The sequence below is a fragment of the Cynocephalus volans genome, chromosome 7, assembly GCF_027409185.1.
Source record: "Cynocephalus volans isolate mCynVol1 chromosome 7, mCynVol1.pri, whole genome shotgun sequence".
In the NCBI taxonomy this organism is placed as follows: domain Eukaryota; kingdom Metazoa; phylum Chordata; class Mammalia; order Dermoptera; family Cynocephalidae; genus Cynocephalus; species Cynocephalus volans.
Genome location: NC_084466.1, coordinates 85,869,018 through 85,885,348, shown reverse-complemented (window position 1 = coordinate 85,885,348; position 16,331 = coordinate 85,869,018). Strand labels below are relative to the sequence as shown.

General features: G+C 35.8%; 1 protein-coding gene across 1 annotated transcript in view; it reads right to left on the bottom strand.

Annotated features, from left to right (window-relative positions):
* LOC134381684 (ankyrin repeat domain-containing protein 26-like) overlaps positions 1 to 16,331 on the bottom strand; it is a 64,816-nt gene that overhangs the window by 5,560 nt on the left and 42,925 nt on the right.

Sequence of the window (16,331 nt, the reverse complement as noted above, 5' to 3'; positions counted from 1 at the left end):
TTTTCATGCTGGTTGGTACAGAGATCAAACACAAGACCTTGGTGTTATCAGCCCCATGCTCTAACCAACTGAGCTAACTGGCCAGCACAGGAAACATTACAATTGATACCACAGAAATGGAAAGAATCATTAGAGACTATTATGAACAACTATATCAACAAATTGGAAAACCTACAGGAAATGTATAAATTTCTGGACACATATAATCAACCAAGACTGAACCAAGAAGAAACAGAATACCTCAAATAGACCAATAATGAATAATGAGATTGAATCAGTACTCAGCAATCTCTCAACAAAGAAAATCCCAGAACCAGATGGATTCAGTGCTGAATTCTACCAAACTGTTAAAAAAGAATTAATGCAAATTCCTCTCCAACTAGACAAAAAAAATCTAAGAAAAGGGAATTCTTCCAAACTCATTTTATGAAGTCAGCATCACTGTATTAGTCCATTTTGTGTTGCTGTAACAGAATACCTGAAACTGGCTGATTTATAAAGAAAATGAAATTTATTGCTTACAGTTTCTGAGGCTGGGAAGTCTAAAGTCCATCTAGTGGTGGCAACAGTGACCCAGGGGTCTCATATTGCAAGATGGTGGAAGCAGAGAGAGAGAGGTAGACTCTCCTCTTCTTTTAAAGCCCTCAGAACTATGCCCCTGACCACCATTTTTAATCCATTCGCTACTTCATGTTCCTACAATCCAATCACCTCTTCAAGGCTCCATTTTTCAATTACCATAATAGGACCTCTCATCCTCTTAACAGTCACAGTGGGGATTAAGTTTCTAATACATAAAACTTGGGGGACACAATTCAAGCTTCAGTGAGATTTTGGGGGGACATAATTCAATCCACTGCAATCACCCTGATACCAAAATCAAACAGGGACACAGCAAAAAAAGAAAACTACAGGCCAATATACCTGATGTGCATAGATGGAAAAATTCTCAAGAAAATACCAGCACCCCAGAGATGAAATGATTGTTCAATGAACACAAATCAATAAAACATCACATCAAAAATATGAAGGATAAAAACCATATGGTCATCTCAATAGTTGCAGAAAAAGCTTTTGATAAAATTCAACATCTCTTCCTGATAAAACCTCTCAACAAATTAGGTATAAAATGAAAGTATCCCAACACAATAAAAGCCATATAGACAAACCCACAGCTAACATTATACTGAATGGGAAAAGTTGAAAGTGTTTTGTCTAAGAACAGGAACAAGACAAGGATGCCCGCTTTCACGGCTCTTATTCAACATAGTAATGGAAGTCCTAGCCAGAGCAATTAGACAAGAGAAATAAATACAGGGCATCCGAATTGGAAAAGAGGAAGTCAAATTTTTCCTGTTTGCAGATGATATAATCTTATATAAAGAAAAACCTAAAGACTCAACCAAAACTTCTTAGAAATGATAAATGAATTCAGAATTTGGTAAAGTTGCAGGATAAAAAAATCAACATACAAATATTAGTAGTATTTATGTACACCAACAATGACCTAGCTGAAAAAGAAATCAAGAAAGCTATCTCATTTACAACAGCCACACACACACACACAAAAAATACCCAGGAATAAAATAACCAAGGAGGTGAAAGATCTCTGCAATAAAAATTACAAACACCAAGAAAAGAAATTAAGTAGAATACACACACAAAAAAAAAAACGAAAAGCATCCCATGTTAATGGATTGGAATAATTCATATTGTCAAAATTACCATACCACCCAAAGCAATCTACAGAGTCAATGAAATCCCTATCAAAATATCAACAACATTCTTCACAGAAATAGAAAAAAAATGTATAGGGAATCACAAAAGACCCCAAATATCCAAAGCAATCTGAGCCAAAAGAACAAAGCTGGAGGTATTACACTACCTAACTTCAAAATGTTTTACACAGCTATCATAATCAAAACAGCATGGTACTGGCATAAAAACAGACACATGGATCAAAGAAACAGAATAGAGAACCCAGATAAATCCATATATCTACAGCTAACTGATTTTTGACAAAGGCACCAAGAACATATTTTGGGGAAAGAACTTGGGAAAGAGCCTCTTTCAGCAAACGACACTGGGAAGACTTGATATCCATATGTAGAAGAAAGAAACTAGACCTCCATCTCTCACCATATACCAAAGTCACTCAAAATGGATTAAATACTTAAATGTGAATCCTGAAACTAAAACTATTAGAAGAAAACACTGGGGAAACAACCCAAGACATTTATTTGGGCAAAAATTTTATGGAGAAGACTTCTCAAGCATACACAGCAAAAGCAAAAAGAGACAAATGAGATTACATCAAGCTAAAAAGCATCTGTACAGCAACAGAAACAATAAACAGAGAGAAGAGCCAACCAGTAGAATGGGAAAAAATATTTGCCAACTATTCATCCAACAAGAGATTAATATCCAAAAAATGCAAGAAACTTAGCAGCAAAAAACAAACAAACAAAAAAACACCATAATTTTAAAATGGGCAAGTGACCTAAGTATATATTTCTCAAAGAAGACATATAAATGGCCAACATGTATATGAGAAAATACTCAACATCACTAATCATCAGGAAAATGCAAATCAAAACCACAATGAGATATCCTCTCACACAGTTAGAATAGCCATTATCAAAAAATAACAAATCTCGTCGAGGATGCAGAGAAAAGGGAAGTCTTACACACTGTTGATGGGAACATAAATTAGTACAGCCATTATGGAAAACAGTATGGAGACCCCTCACTAAAACTAAAAATAGAACTATCATATGATCCAGCAATCCCACTGCTGGATATTTGTCCAAAGAAAAGGAAATTAGCCTACCAAAGAGATATCTGCACCCTCACGTTTATTGAAGCACTATTCACAATAGCCATGATATGGAATCATCCTAGGTCTCCACTAACAATTGAATGCATAAAGAAATGTAGTATATGTATGTAACAGAATACTACTCAGACATGAAAAAGAAATGAAATCCTGTCATTTGTGGCAGCATGGATGAGCCTAGAAGACATCACGTTAAGTAAAATAAGTAAGGCACAGAAAGATAAATACCACATGTTCTCACTCATACCTGGTGTTTAAAAAAAAGTTGAGCTTATAGAAGTGGAGAGTAGAACTGTGGCTACTAGAGGCTGGGAAGGAGGGGGAAGGGGGCATAAGGAGAGATTTGTTAACTGATACAAAATGACAGCTAGATAGGTCAAATAAGTTCTAGTGGTTTACAGTAGTACTAGGAATCTAAAATTAGCAATAATTTGTTGTATGTTCTTAACAGCTTAGAAGAGAGAAGCTCAAATGCTCTCATCACAAAGAAATGATAAATTTTTGTGATGACAAATATGCTAATTACCCTAATTTGATCATCACACGTTGTATACGTTTTAAAATATAATTCTTTACCTCATAAATATGTACATCACTACGTCAATACATACATACATGCATACATACATATATGTTGTCCACAGCTAGCCTTCATTGCACATCTCAGGGCACACCTTGATGCTACTTGCTTCTCTCCAGACGTGGATGTGTTGCATTACTGGGACTTGTTATATTCTGATTCAAGGGGGAAAAGAAGGAGAGATAAGAAAGTGGGGGTGGAAAAATTATCATCCACTTAAGAAGTTAGCTGCAGGATTTTTGGTTGATTCAAATCCCACATCGAATGGAGGATACAGAGTGATTGGACAGAAGCCTTTCCCTGCTCCTTTCCTTACTCTTTTCGTTGCTGTCTTAATGGTCTAAGACGAGTCATCCAACTATCATTTATTCCTGTTTGGTGTGAATGAACCTAAATGAGAGATTGGAATGATTCCAAGTTACATTTCCAGCTTTACTGCACATCTGTATCTCGTGCCTTGTTTCATGGGTGTTTCTATGGAAAAAGCGAATCCATCAGAGCCAACAAGATAAAAGAACAACCTAGAAATCTGTTCTTGATTATTTATAAATTTGTTCTTTAACAAAATTAATGTAGAACTGCAAAGGTCATTGTAACATAATTAGAATACGTAATTACACGCTGTTTGCTAAAATCAATTTAGTATTTTTAACAATCTCTGTAACTGTGCAAGCATTTCTCACATCTATTGTCATAAAATGGTCAAATACAGGCATCTATAGCTATCTAAACTCTTTCAGTCCAAACTCCGTAACTTAATAGATTTGGGTAACGGAAGATACACATGTGCCTAATCTATGAAGTCATTGTCTTTCTTTTTAGTTTTAGTCATCCTGCATGTAGCAAATACCAGGTATTATAATACTAGTTCCATAAATGTTTTCTGGATGAACAAAAGGGTTACATTCTTTAATTAATCACTTAATCAATTAAATCAATCTATGTACAGCATTTTCTGATTGTTGATGGCTTTTCAGAAGTTTACTCAAATTAGGTTGTTTAATGACCACTTATACAGACCACCTAAAAGGAGTGAGAGATGTTGGACAGACAGCTGAAGGGAGATACAGGCAGATATTTTAACACTTTTTGAAATTCTGGTAACACATGGAAAAACTTACCTCATTTCAAAGATCAAAAAGGGCATTCTGCTAGAAATTGTACTATACATCTCAATGAAATTCAGTCAACTGCACTATTGATTAATTTTTGTTAGGTTTTCTAATACAATGCAAAACAGTGAAATGCTACATTCAAATTCTTCATTTTCTTCTTCTCGATATGGGCAAGCACTGCAAATACTGGAAAGAAATACTAGACAGTAAAACAGACATTGATGAATATCCATGAACCCTATATTTGCAAAACTGCAATTAGATTTCATTCAAATATTAGATATCATAAGTTGGACAAAACACTAAAATCAAACTCAATTACTTCCCGGATTTTTTTCTTACAAAATATTCTATCATGCAAACATATTACTTCTGACCAAAAATTTGGCATGGGTGGGACTGAATGTACAAAGAATTAGTACTCAAAATACAAGTTCCAGGATAATTACAACAGCAGAATATAATTTGTTTTTAATTTATCATCTTTGAGGGGATAATTGGCCTATTTCAAAAACAAAGTCAGATAATAGAGCCAGGAGAAAAAGAGGTGAGGCAGGTCCTGGACGTGCATTCAGACAAAGGTTTCTATTGCAGCCAGAGTTAACTACAGGGCTGTATTTAATTAAACTTTATTACTTTATTCCCTTCTTATCACATGGAGAGGATAATTTGCATTACATCCTCAGCCATCAAGACATCATCTGTGCTGACAAGTGCTGCCGCCTCTGTCACTGACAATTCCTCTTCAGTTCAGTCCCACCTGGAGCTGTACAAAGAGCTAAAATGAGGCTCAAACTTGAGAAGTGATGAAACTCATTGGCTTTTAAGAAAAGCTCAGAAGAAATAAAGGATCAGTGAGGAGCCAGACAGAAGTTGGAATTTGGAAGCCAGGGTAAGTGAGAACAAGAGGAACATGCCAGTACAAATATGAGCACAGAAATTGCAATACTCAGCCAGTTCCACCAGGTACCAAGTTGCTGGGCTTTCACCGTGTCAAAGTTTCAGCCCTGGAAGGACTTAAAGGCACTTAGCAGCTTCTGACAATGATAGGGCTCTAGTCCCCAAGGAAAACCAAGAGGACGTCAGTGCCAAAAGGAGCAATCCAAGTAAATAAGACACTTGCCCTACAGTTAACTTATAAATCATGGTGAAGACCAGAAAAGATGGGCCACAGAGCATCTTTGGGAAAAGATACTCGTATTTGCAAAAGGCAGAGTATTATAGAGAATACATATATGTTTTATTAAACTAAAACATATGGGGGCAAGAAAAAGACAACAACCCTTATTATACATATTTTCAAATGATACAGTAGACAATCCACAGAACATGAAAACTAAATTGCGAATAAACAGATGGAAAAATGCTCAACTTCTCTTGTAATCAAATCAAAAAGATACCATTTAGTAATCATCATTTTTTATTGTACATATTTATGGGTACAGAGTGATATTTCAATACGTGCATAAAATGTTCCTATTGAACAAACAAGTTTGGTAGTACCAAATGTTGATGCGAATGTGTGGGAATGGGAATTGTGATATCATCTTGGTGAGAATGTAAGTTGGTACAATTAGTTTGGAAACCAATTTAGTAATGACTATGAACTTAAAGATGCAAATATTCAACAATTCAACAATTTTAGGTCTGGAAACAACCACACTTATTTACATGGAGAAAGTATTAGAATATTCCTGCAGAATTGGCTACAGGAGCAGAAAGAAAAAAAATCTAATAATTGTCTCTCAGTGGGAAACTGGGTAAGGGAACTGTGGCAACTATACCGTGGAGAGCCAGGGAAATTGATGAAATGAAAGGTCCAGATAATATGCATTTTTTATAAATGGTATAAAAAGTATACTTACAGTATAAGACTAATCATATATGTTTAAAGAGGAATTTCTGTTTTAAGAATACATGCATAAACTACATAGATTTTGTATACATTGTAGTCTATGTTAATGTCAGTCCCCCCGAGTTGTGTGAGCTGCTGATCAGCAACTCTTTTAGTAATTGGTTACTAGAGAATAGAAGGAAAGGGATCCATGGGAATGTGGTGTTAAATTGTATATGGAAATCTTTATTTTCCTAAAGTGAACCAAAAGAATTAGAATACATGTAGACAAATGATACATGTTAAACCAGATTCGTCAAATCTGGTTGGTGTGACATAAATGTCTGCTAAATAATGTTATTTTTATTTGAAAAATTAATTGATTACCAATTTAAACTATTTACTAAAAATGAAAAATTATTACAGTGCTTTACTACTCAATAAAAGCATATGAGGCAGAAGAGTTCATAATGGTTCAAATAACTAAAGGAGATATTTTATTTAGGGAAGAACTTCTTAACAGTAAGATTTCCAAAATAGTCATTATATACATAGGATAAATGCTATAATATTAGATTTATCGAAGATTATGGCTATTAATTTATTTATCATTCTAATAAATATTTTAATATGAAATATTCCAAATGTTAATAGGAGAAATAATAAAGTTCCTACCCGGCATCAGGCATGATTTCACGAGTGTCATACTAATTCTCATAACACTTCAATGGGTTACGTCTTTCTTCCCTTCAATTTACACATGAAAAAGGTAATTACACCTACCTGTGTTCACGTACAAGGGGAGGATTTGAAGCCAGGTCTCTAGGAATCCAAAGTTCCTGCATTTTCCTTAGCAAAATAGTTCACCATGCTATGACATAGATGAAAACACAGTAGAATAAGGAATTGGACGAGTGTAGAGGGCTGAATAGTGTCCCCCCAAATTCTTGTCAACACAGAGCCTCAGAATGTGACATTTCTTGGAAGTACGATCTCTGCAGATGCAATTTGTTAAGTGAAGATGGGATCATAGTGTATTAATTTGGCCCCTAAATCCAATGACTGGTGTCCTTTTAAGAAGGGGAGAAAACACAGAGACACAGACACACAGGGAAGAAGGCCACGTGAACACGGAGGCAGAGACTGGAGTGACGCAGCTGCAGCTACAAGCCGAGTAGCAACCGGATACTGGGAAGAAGCAAGGAAGGGTCCCCCCTAGAGCGTTTGAGGGAGCAGGGCCCTGCTGACACGTGGAATTCAGACTTCTAGCCTCCAAGTCTGGGAAGAAACAAATTTCTGTCATTTTAGGCCATTCAGTTTGTGGTACTTTGTTGCAGCAGCCCTAGGAAACTAACATAGGGATAAATCTAAGACATCAAATACATTGAGGTCATATTTAATCTTCGTAACATTTTGGTTAGTTACATCTTTCTTTCTTCAGTTTGCAGATGAACAGCACAGCTGCCTTTGTTTGCTCATGTACAAAGGAGGATTTGAATCCAGGTCTCTAGGAATCCAAAGTTCCTGCACTTTCCAAAGCAAAATACTTCACCATGTTATATCTAAAAACTAGATAAGCAATTTGAGATAGTCATCTTAATAATTCCCAATGGATAATAACGATAGCTGTAGGTGAAATTTATAAAAGAAATATTTAAGTGGCTTAGATATATGCTAGATAGCAATTTTTTGGCATAAGTTGTGACAAAAATGTATTGATTTTATATCTGATACCACCACCATGAAACAGAATCAACCTCATGTGATTAAATTGCTGGCATGTAACATACAAATCATGCCCTCTTTCTAAGTTGCTCTTATTTTATTTGTGGAGAATTTTGTAGATCACTTAAAATGGAACATATTTTGCTTTCAGAACCATAAAGATTATAGACTGGTATTTGGGAAATAGCTTGCTTTTTCTTCAAAATGCAGACAGCTGCTATGTATTAAATCTTTGTTCAGATATCAAAATTGCTTTTTATTGTGCAGAGTCAGCTATGTTCTGAGTTTTTGATCATCTCCTAGCAAGAGCCATAGTTTATTATGCATCCAGGAAGGCTTAAGCTTCTTGATTGCCCATTGAGATTGAATCTGAGCTAATTGGTCAACGGTCCTTGACAATAATGAGTTGAAACTAGCATTACTTTTCTAGTGAAGTGTACAGATGCACTGTCATTGACTGTGAAAATCCATTTGAGTTTTGATCACGTTGTAGTGGTTTTCACTAGTGATGTCTCAAAGGCACTTTAATTGAGCGAGAGAAAAAAGCCAGTGGCTGCCTTTACTGAAGAACTCTGACTGGCATACATATTGGGGCTTCCTTTACTTTTTCTACAGGTTGTACCAAAACATCCACTTAAGTTCTTTTATTTGTCCCATTCCTTCAAAAAAAAAATTGGGTACCAAAAAAATAAATAAATAAAAATAGGCACAATAGGCATATTTGTTAAGTACTATGGAGTCAGCTGTACCTGATACAAATGCTAGTACTTTCCCGTACAAGCGCTAAGACCTGGGGCAGGAGGGGGGCAATACCCTCTCTCAGCCTCAGTTTCTCCATCTGTGTATTGGATTTATAAAATACACCTACCAACCACTTGCCAGTGACAGGGAAGGGGGCGTGGTCAGCCTCAGCAGGGAGGAGTATTTTATTTTTATCAGTGATGCTGTTAAGAAACGCTGGTGTATGTCACAATACAAAGCAGAATGACTTTTGTCCTTTTTAATTCTCTATGGTCAGGCACCCACCTCCTTTACTGCTCCCACCTCTCAGCCCCAGACAGGCAAGTAGGACTCGCTTCAAAATGTTACTACAAGGATGAAATGAGCAGTCCTGGTGACATTTTTCTCAGAGTCCCTGCCAATGGTACAGGTAATAGAACTGAGAACATTTTATCCATCAACAGTCCAGGGTTCCTGGGAAAGGCCAGACCAGACAGGCAGGATTCCTTCTTGGAGTAGGTCCCTGGACACAGATTCCTAGGGTCTGCACGTGGCCATGAGGACCTTGGAGGTGAGCGTTGACCTCGGAGCAAGCGGAGCCCAGTCATCAAACTAGGGAAAGTCTGCTTGTCTGACATGCCATGACACCTGCCAATCTTGATTAAATGAGCCACAAAATGTTTGGCTCTTGTGGAACATTTTCAGAGAGATCAATAAGGGGATGTAGTCCTGTGACTATGGACAAAGTGCAGGACCAGGATGGTGGGCAAGGACAAAAGGTTAAAGGAACCATGAGGAAAGAAGGCTGGGTAATTGGTTTAAATATTGCGAATAACCAAGATCACTTCTGATAGGGAAGATGACATAATATAAAAAGAAATAACTTCACAGAAATGCAGACTTAAAATCTAGATAATAGCAAGAGAGATAAAATGTGGAGAGAGGAGAGAGGAGAGAGGATGCTGACATGCTAATTTCCTTTTTTCACATGGGGAATTTCAAGCCTGACGCTGATGGTTTATGTAGATACATACACACATAGATGTATACAATGCACCTTGATTAACAACGGGGTTATATCCCAATAAACCCATTGTAAATTGAAAATATCCTAAGCTGAAAATGCATTTAATACATCTAACCTACCAAACATCATAGCTCAGCCTAACCTACCTTAAACATGCTCAGAACACTTATGTTAGTGTACAGATGGGCAAAGGCACCTAACACTAAGCCCATTTTATAATAAAGTGTTGAATATCTCATGTAATTTATTGAATAGTGCACTGAAAGTGAAAAACAGAATGGTGGTGTGGGTACTCGAAGTACGGTTTCTACTGGATGCAGATCACGTTCACACCATTGTAGAGTCGAAAAATAATAAGTCAAATCATCCTAAGTCGGTGACCATCTGTGTGTATATCCATAGTGAGATAGATAGATACATAGATAGATAAAAATATGTGCATGTGCAAATATATATCTGAAAATCACAGAGAAAGGTCTAGAATAAAAACCAGGATGGTCAACTTTCAAATCAGTGGGGGAAAGAAATGAGAAAGGAAATGGAGTACATGAGTAAATAGCACGAAAACTGAAAAACAATGTGTAAAACAGGATGAGAAAAGGTTAGTAATGGATATCCAGCTGTAACTACAGTAATTTCTAAGTCAAGACACAGGTTGGGAATCATGTCTCTGAGGTGAGAAAGCGCATGACCTTTGTCAATCACTCCATTCCTAGCTCATCATGCAACAGACAGTGACCTCAACAACGCTCAGTGACTCCTGAACTGGATACAAATAGGAAGCCAAACCCTGACTACATTCCGTAGAAGTTTTTATACATTCATTCTGAGACTGGATTTGCTGGTATTTTGTGAAGTTTAGTGCATCTGAGAGGGAAGATGGGCCTGGAATTTTCCTTTCTTGTCTTATCATTTTCAGCATTTGGTGTCCAGGTTGCAGTAGTCTCACAAAGTGATGTAGGAAAGAGCTGTCTCCTTTTCTATTTTCTGGAAAAGTTTGTATAAGAATGCAGATATTTGTTCTTTGAATGTTTAGTAGAATTATCTAGCAAAATGATAGGGCATTGTGTTATCTCTGAGGGTAGATTTTTAGATACTCAGTTTAGTAAATGGTCTTTCTATACAAGTTTTCTATTGTTTTTTAAATCAATTTTTCAGTTTTTTTTTTTTTTTAGAAAATTCTCTAATTCATGTAACTTTTCAAACATATTAGCCATTAATTTATTTACAGTAGATTCTTACAGTTTTATCTTTGCTATACCTGTAGTTGTGTGTCCTTTTTCATTTTCAATATTGTTTGTTCTTTTTTTCTTGAACAATTTTGCCGGAAGATTGTGCTTTTTTTCCCCACAAAGAACCGGCTTCTGGTTTTCCTAATTCTCTGTCATTACCTCTTTGGTTCATTTCATTAATTTCTGCTTGTACTTTATTTCATTTTTTCTATTTTATTTTTCAACTTCTCTTGTGTGTTTAGCTCCTTCATTGCAGATATTTCCTCTTTTCTAAGGTAAGTGTTTAAACTATAAGCTTCTCTTGAAATACTCTTTCAAAATCTCTGATATTTGGTAAGGTATTATGCAAGGAGTGTGAAAAGATACTTCAGTACAATAAATTTTCTAATTTCTATTTTTTTAAAGATTACAAGTAGGATCTTGCTGTCTTGTTTTCTGGTTCCTAACAATTGCCCTGTGGCAAGAGAACATGATTAGTATGACACAATTTCTTAGAAATGTTTAGAAACTTGCTTTTTGAACAAAGTGGAGGCAAGTGATCAATTTTCGTGTGTTTAATGCACATTTTTAAAAGAACGCATATTTTCTAATTATTAGATGAAAGATCCTATATGCTTCTATTAACTCAAGCACATTAGCTGTGCTGTTCAATTTCTTTTGGCTAGTTTATAAATTAATTACCTAAAGAGATAAATTATTTCAAGAGATTAACTCAAGAGAGTTAAAACCTCCTACTATGATTGCATATTTGTAGCTTTCTCCTTTCTCTTCTGCCAGTGTTTGCTTTCTGTATTTGAAGCTATCTTACTGAGTTACAAGTCTGAAATTATTATGACGTCTCCTGAATTACATTTTTAAATGTCATTATTTAATGACCATGATACCTAATATTACTCTTTAGAATCTATTTCATATATTTCTTTTTTAAAAGCGTGTCATGCTTTATTTTATAAAATTAAATGACTTGTACTATTTAAAAGTTATTTTAGTAAAAAGTTATTTTTAACTTAGAAAATGCCTCTGAGAAAAATAAAATAAAAATTATATTTTGACACCCAGATATTAAATTTTGATGTATATCATTCCAGATATTTTTCTACTCAAGTGTTTATATAACATAGATACATTTATTAAAAGTACATATAGTATATATAATTTTTACATTTATGTTATATGTAATTTTTACATATGCATATATATAATTATAATAAATATAATATAATTATATATAATTATAATTAATATACATATATAATTATATATATATGCACATATATAATTTTCTAACAAAAATGAAATCACACTTTTATATAGCATTTTGCATCTTTTCATGTTTAGTTCCACGATTTTCTGGTGCAAAATCAGCAACCAGCCCAGGCTTACACATTGTATCTGGTTTTGTACCTTAGAACAGAGACAGAGTAAATCTTAATATATCCATCACTCCACTTCAGAAGAGCAAATTAGAAGAAGATTTCAAAATATGTGTCCAGGATGAGATAAAAAACAAATTTCAAAATAATATTTGAGTTTCCAAACTTACAAAATTTTTATGAATAAAAGATTTTTTCTAAATTAAGAGAAGCATATAGAAGAAGCTTGGAATCTATCATGACCTGAATGTAACTTCCTACATTTTCTACTCACATCTCTCATTGCAACCTTGGGGGCAGTTAGTTCTAAAAGCTCCTTGATCTATTTATCACTTCCCTACGACATCGCTGAAATCACCCACAGGCCAAAGAATATTGTCCCATGTCACTTGAAGCTCATGTTCATGAACAGTAAAATGTCCTGGAGATCAAACAGTGTTTGTCTTTACATTCTCCTGTATACTTGGATGTTGCCAAAAATATTTTATTATTTAGAATTTTTTATTTGCTTTTTAAGGTCAGAGGTTTTGTTTCTACACTACTGATATGTGCCTAAGACACTGGTCCCCAAAACCTCTCTTTGGGGAAATGAGAAAAACAGAATCTCAGGAGGAATTGTCTAGAGGAAAGTCCTGTTCTTAACAAGGCCTCCTCAAGAAAAACCACTAGTTCAAGAAAACAATGCTTTTCATCGACTCCTGATCCCAGTGCTTTTCTCTCCAACTATGCCCATGACTCTAACTCCATCCCAATTGCTGGTATCTTTTGTGAAACTCTACCAGCCCTTTCCTGGGAGGCCCCATTCAGCAGATTTAAAGTTATCCTTGGTTCCCTTCCTTTCTCCCTGCTTAACTGAAACCTGCTCTTAGAGAGACCAGAAAAGACCACCTTTTCCTCCACTGTACCTGAATCTCCAACTAACAAGCAGGGCCTGAACATTTATATTCCTCACTTAGACACTCGAGCCACTCTCTCTTTGGCTTCACTCAGCCTTTTCTCCAGGAGCAATTCAAGAAAACCTTACGACACGGAGGGAGAAGTGGGACCTTGGAACTCTCAAGAGGGCAATTCTTCCCAAATTGACCCGTAGGTATAATACAATGTGTATCAAAACCCCAGCAGCCCTTTTTGTAGAAATTAATAAGCTGGCTCTAAGATGTGTACAGCAATGCACAGGACCCAGAAAACCCAAAACATTCTTTTTAAAGAATAACAATGTTGGAGGACTTGTGCCATCTGATTTCCAGACTCCCTATAAAGATATAATAATCGACAGAATGTGAGACTGATGTGAGGATAAACAAAGACATTGAGGTAAGAAATTTAAGAAGACATTAAATAAATGGAAGGAGATCTCATTTTCATAGAGTGGATAAAGGAACAAGTTGTTAAAATATCCATACTGCTCAAAGCAATCGCCAGAGTTATGCAATCCCTATGAAAATTTCAATGATGTTTTTCACAGTAATAGAAAAAACAATCCTAAAATCCATAACGAACCACAAAAGAACCAGAATAGCCAAAGCAAACTTGAGCAGGAAAAGACGAAGCTGAAGATATCACACTACCTGTCTTCAAAATCTACCACAAAGCTATAACAATCTAATGGCATGGACAGGTGCAGAAACAGCCACATAGCTCATGGTACGGCACTGTGAGCCCAGGAACAAATCCACACATTTATGGTCAACTGATTCTTGACAAAGCTGCCAAGCACACACATGCAGAAACGATAGTTTCCTCAATAAATGGTGTCGGGACACCTGGATATCTCCACGCAGAAGAATGAAACGAGAGCTTAATCTCACACCATATACAAAAATAAACTCAAAATAGATTAAAAACTTAAACATAAGACTGAAAATGTAAAACCACTAAAAGAAAACATAGAGGGAAAACTTCATAACATTGGTCTGGGCAATGATTTTCGAAAGCAAAAATAGAACAGTGGGATTACATCAAACTAAAAAGCTTTTGCACAGCCAAGGAAACAATCAACAGACTGAGGAGGCAACCTATGGAATGAGATGAAATATTTGCAAACTGTACATCTGACAAGGGGTTAATATTCAAAATGTACAGGGGGCACAAGTGATTCAATATTAAGAAAACAAATAACCAGATTAAAATATGGCAAAGGATCTGAATAGATACATCTCAAAAAAAGACATACAGGTAGCCAACAGGTATATGAAAAAATGCTCAACATCACTAATTGGTAGAAAAATGCAAATCAAGATCATGATGAGCTATCACCTCACACCGGTTTGAACAGCTATAACAACAAAAAAGATAAGTTTGGAGAGAACGTGTAGAAAATGGAAACTTTTCTCACTCACTATTGGTGGGAATGTAAATTAATAAAGCCATTATGGAAAACAGTATGGAGGTTCCCCAAAAAATTAAAAATAGAACTACCATATGATCCAGCAATCTCACCACTGGATATATATACAGAGCAAATCAGCATGTAAAAGAGCTACCTGCACTCCCATGTTTATTGCAGCATTATTCACAATAGCCAAGATATGAAATCAACCTAAGTGTTCATCAACAAACAAATAAAGAAAATGTGGCAAATAGGCATAATGAAATACCATTCAGCACTAAAAATTAAGAAAACCCTGTCATTTGTGACAACATGGATGAACCTGGAGGACCTTACGTTAAGTGATATGAGGCAGGCAAGAAAAATACTGCATGATCTTACTTATAATATGTGGAATCTAAAAAAGTTGATCCCATAAAAGTAGAGAGCAGAACGCTGGCTACCAGGGGCTGGGTGGTGAGGTTGTTGGGGAGATGTTGGTCAAAGGATAAAACCTTTCAGTTAGACAGGAGGAATAAGTTCAAGCGATCTGTTATTGTACAACATGGTGACTATAGTGAATAATAATGCACTCTATTCTTGAAAATTGCTGAGAGAGTAGATTTTAAGTGTTCTCTCCACAAAAATTGATAAGTATGCGAGGTAATGCATATGTTAACTAGCTAGATTTAACCATTCCATAAGGTATACATATTTCAATGCAGCATGTTGTACTAGATAAATATATACAATGTTTTGTCAATTAAAAAATAAACAATAAAAACAAAAAAAAACTAAAGAACCTTTTAGTAATAAAAATAGCAGATTATGTTCTATGGGCTTTTTGGACTCTAGGACATTTTGGATAGGATATCACTTTTAACGCCACCACACACTGATCTCAGCTTAGTCTCAGCTATCACTCACAGACATTTTGGGTGACGGACAGAGACCATTTAGTTTTTCATTCCTGTACCTCCCTCCATCAGTTCTTTAATTCTGATGCTCTCATTCTGAAGTTGCTGTGATAGACTTCTCACTGGAGCCAGAAGGGAAGGTGATTGTCATGAGCTTAATGACAGTGCTGTTGAACTAATTCTGCCAAGAAAGACTTCATGAAGGCAGCTGACAAAGGGACATCTTTATGCTGAATCTCTTTTTGTCAAACCTTTATTTCCCTTGATCTGGGGCATGAGTTTGTATAAGCCTGTAGCTATAATTTTGATTAAATTTATTCGCCTCTAGATTAGGTTCTGTCTAATGAAATATCACCCAGATCTCCCAGTATTTCCCAGAATTATATGACAGAAAAGGGTCACAGAATGAAGACAATGGATTGAGGGGGAAATCAGGACAGGAGAGGGCTTGAGTAAAAAGCAGCTCACAACCTCTGGGTTTGCTAATACATTCAGTTTTTCTCAAAACCCACATATTCTACTAGGAGTTGTCTTTGGGAGTTTATGGAACAGGACTTCAAGAGGACGTGGCTTGTCAGCAGCTAAAAAGTTGACAACATGTTTTGTGTTTTCTCTCTGCCTTCAGCAACACGATAAAACCCATTGGTCAGGTGCGTGTTGTGTG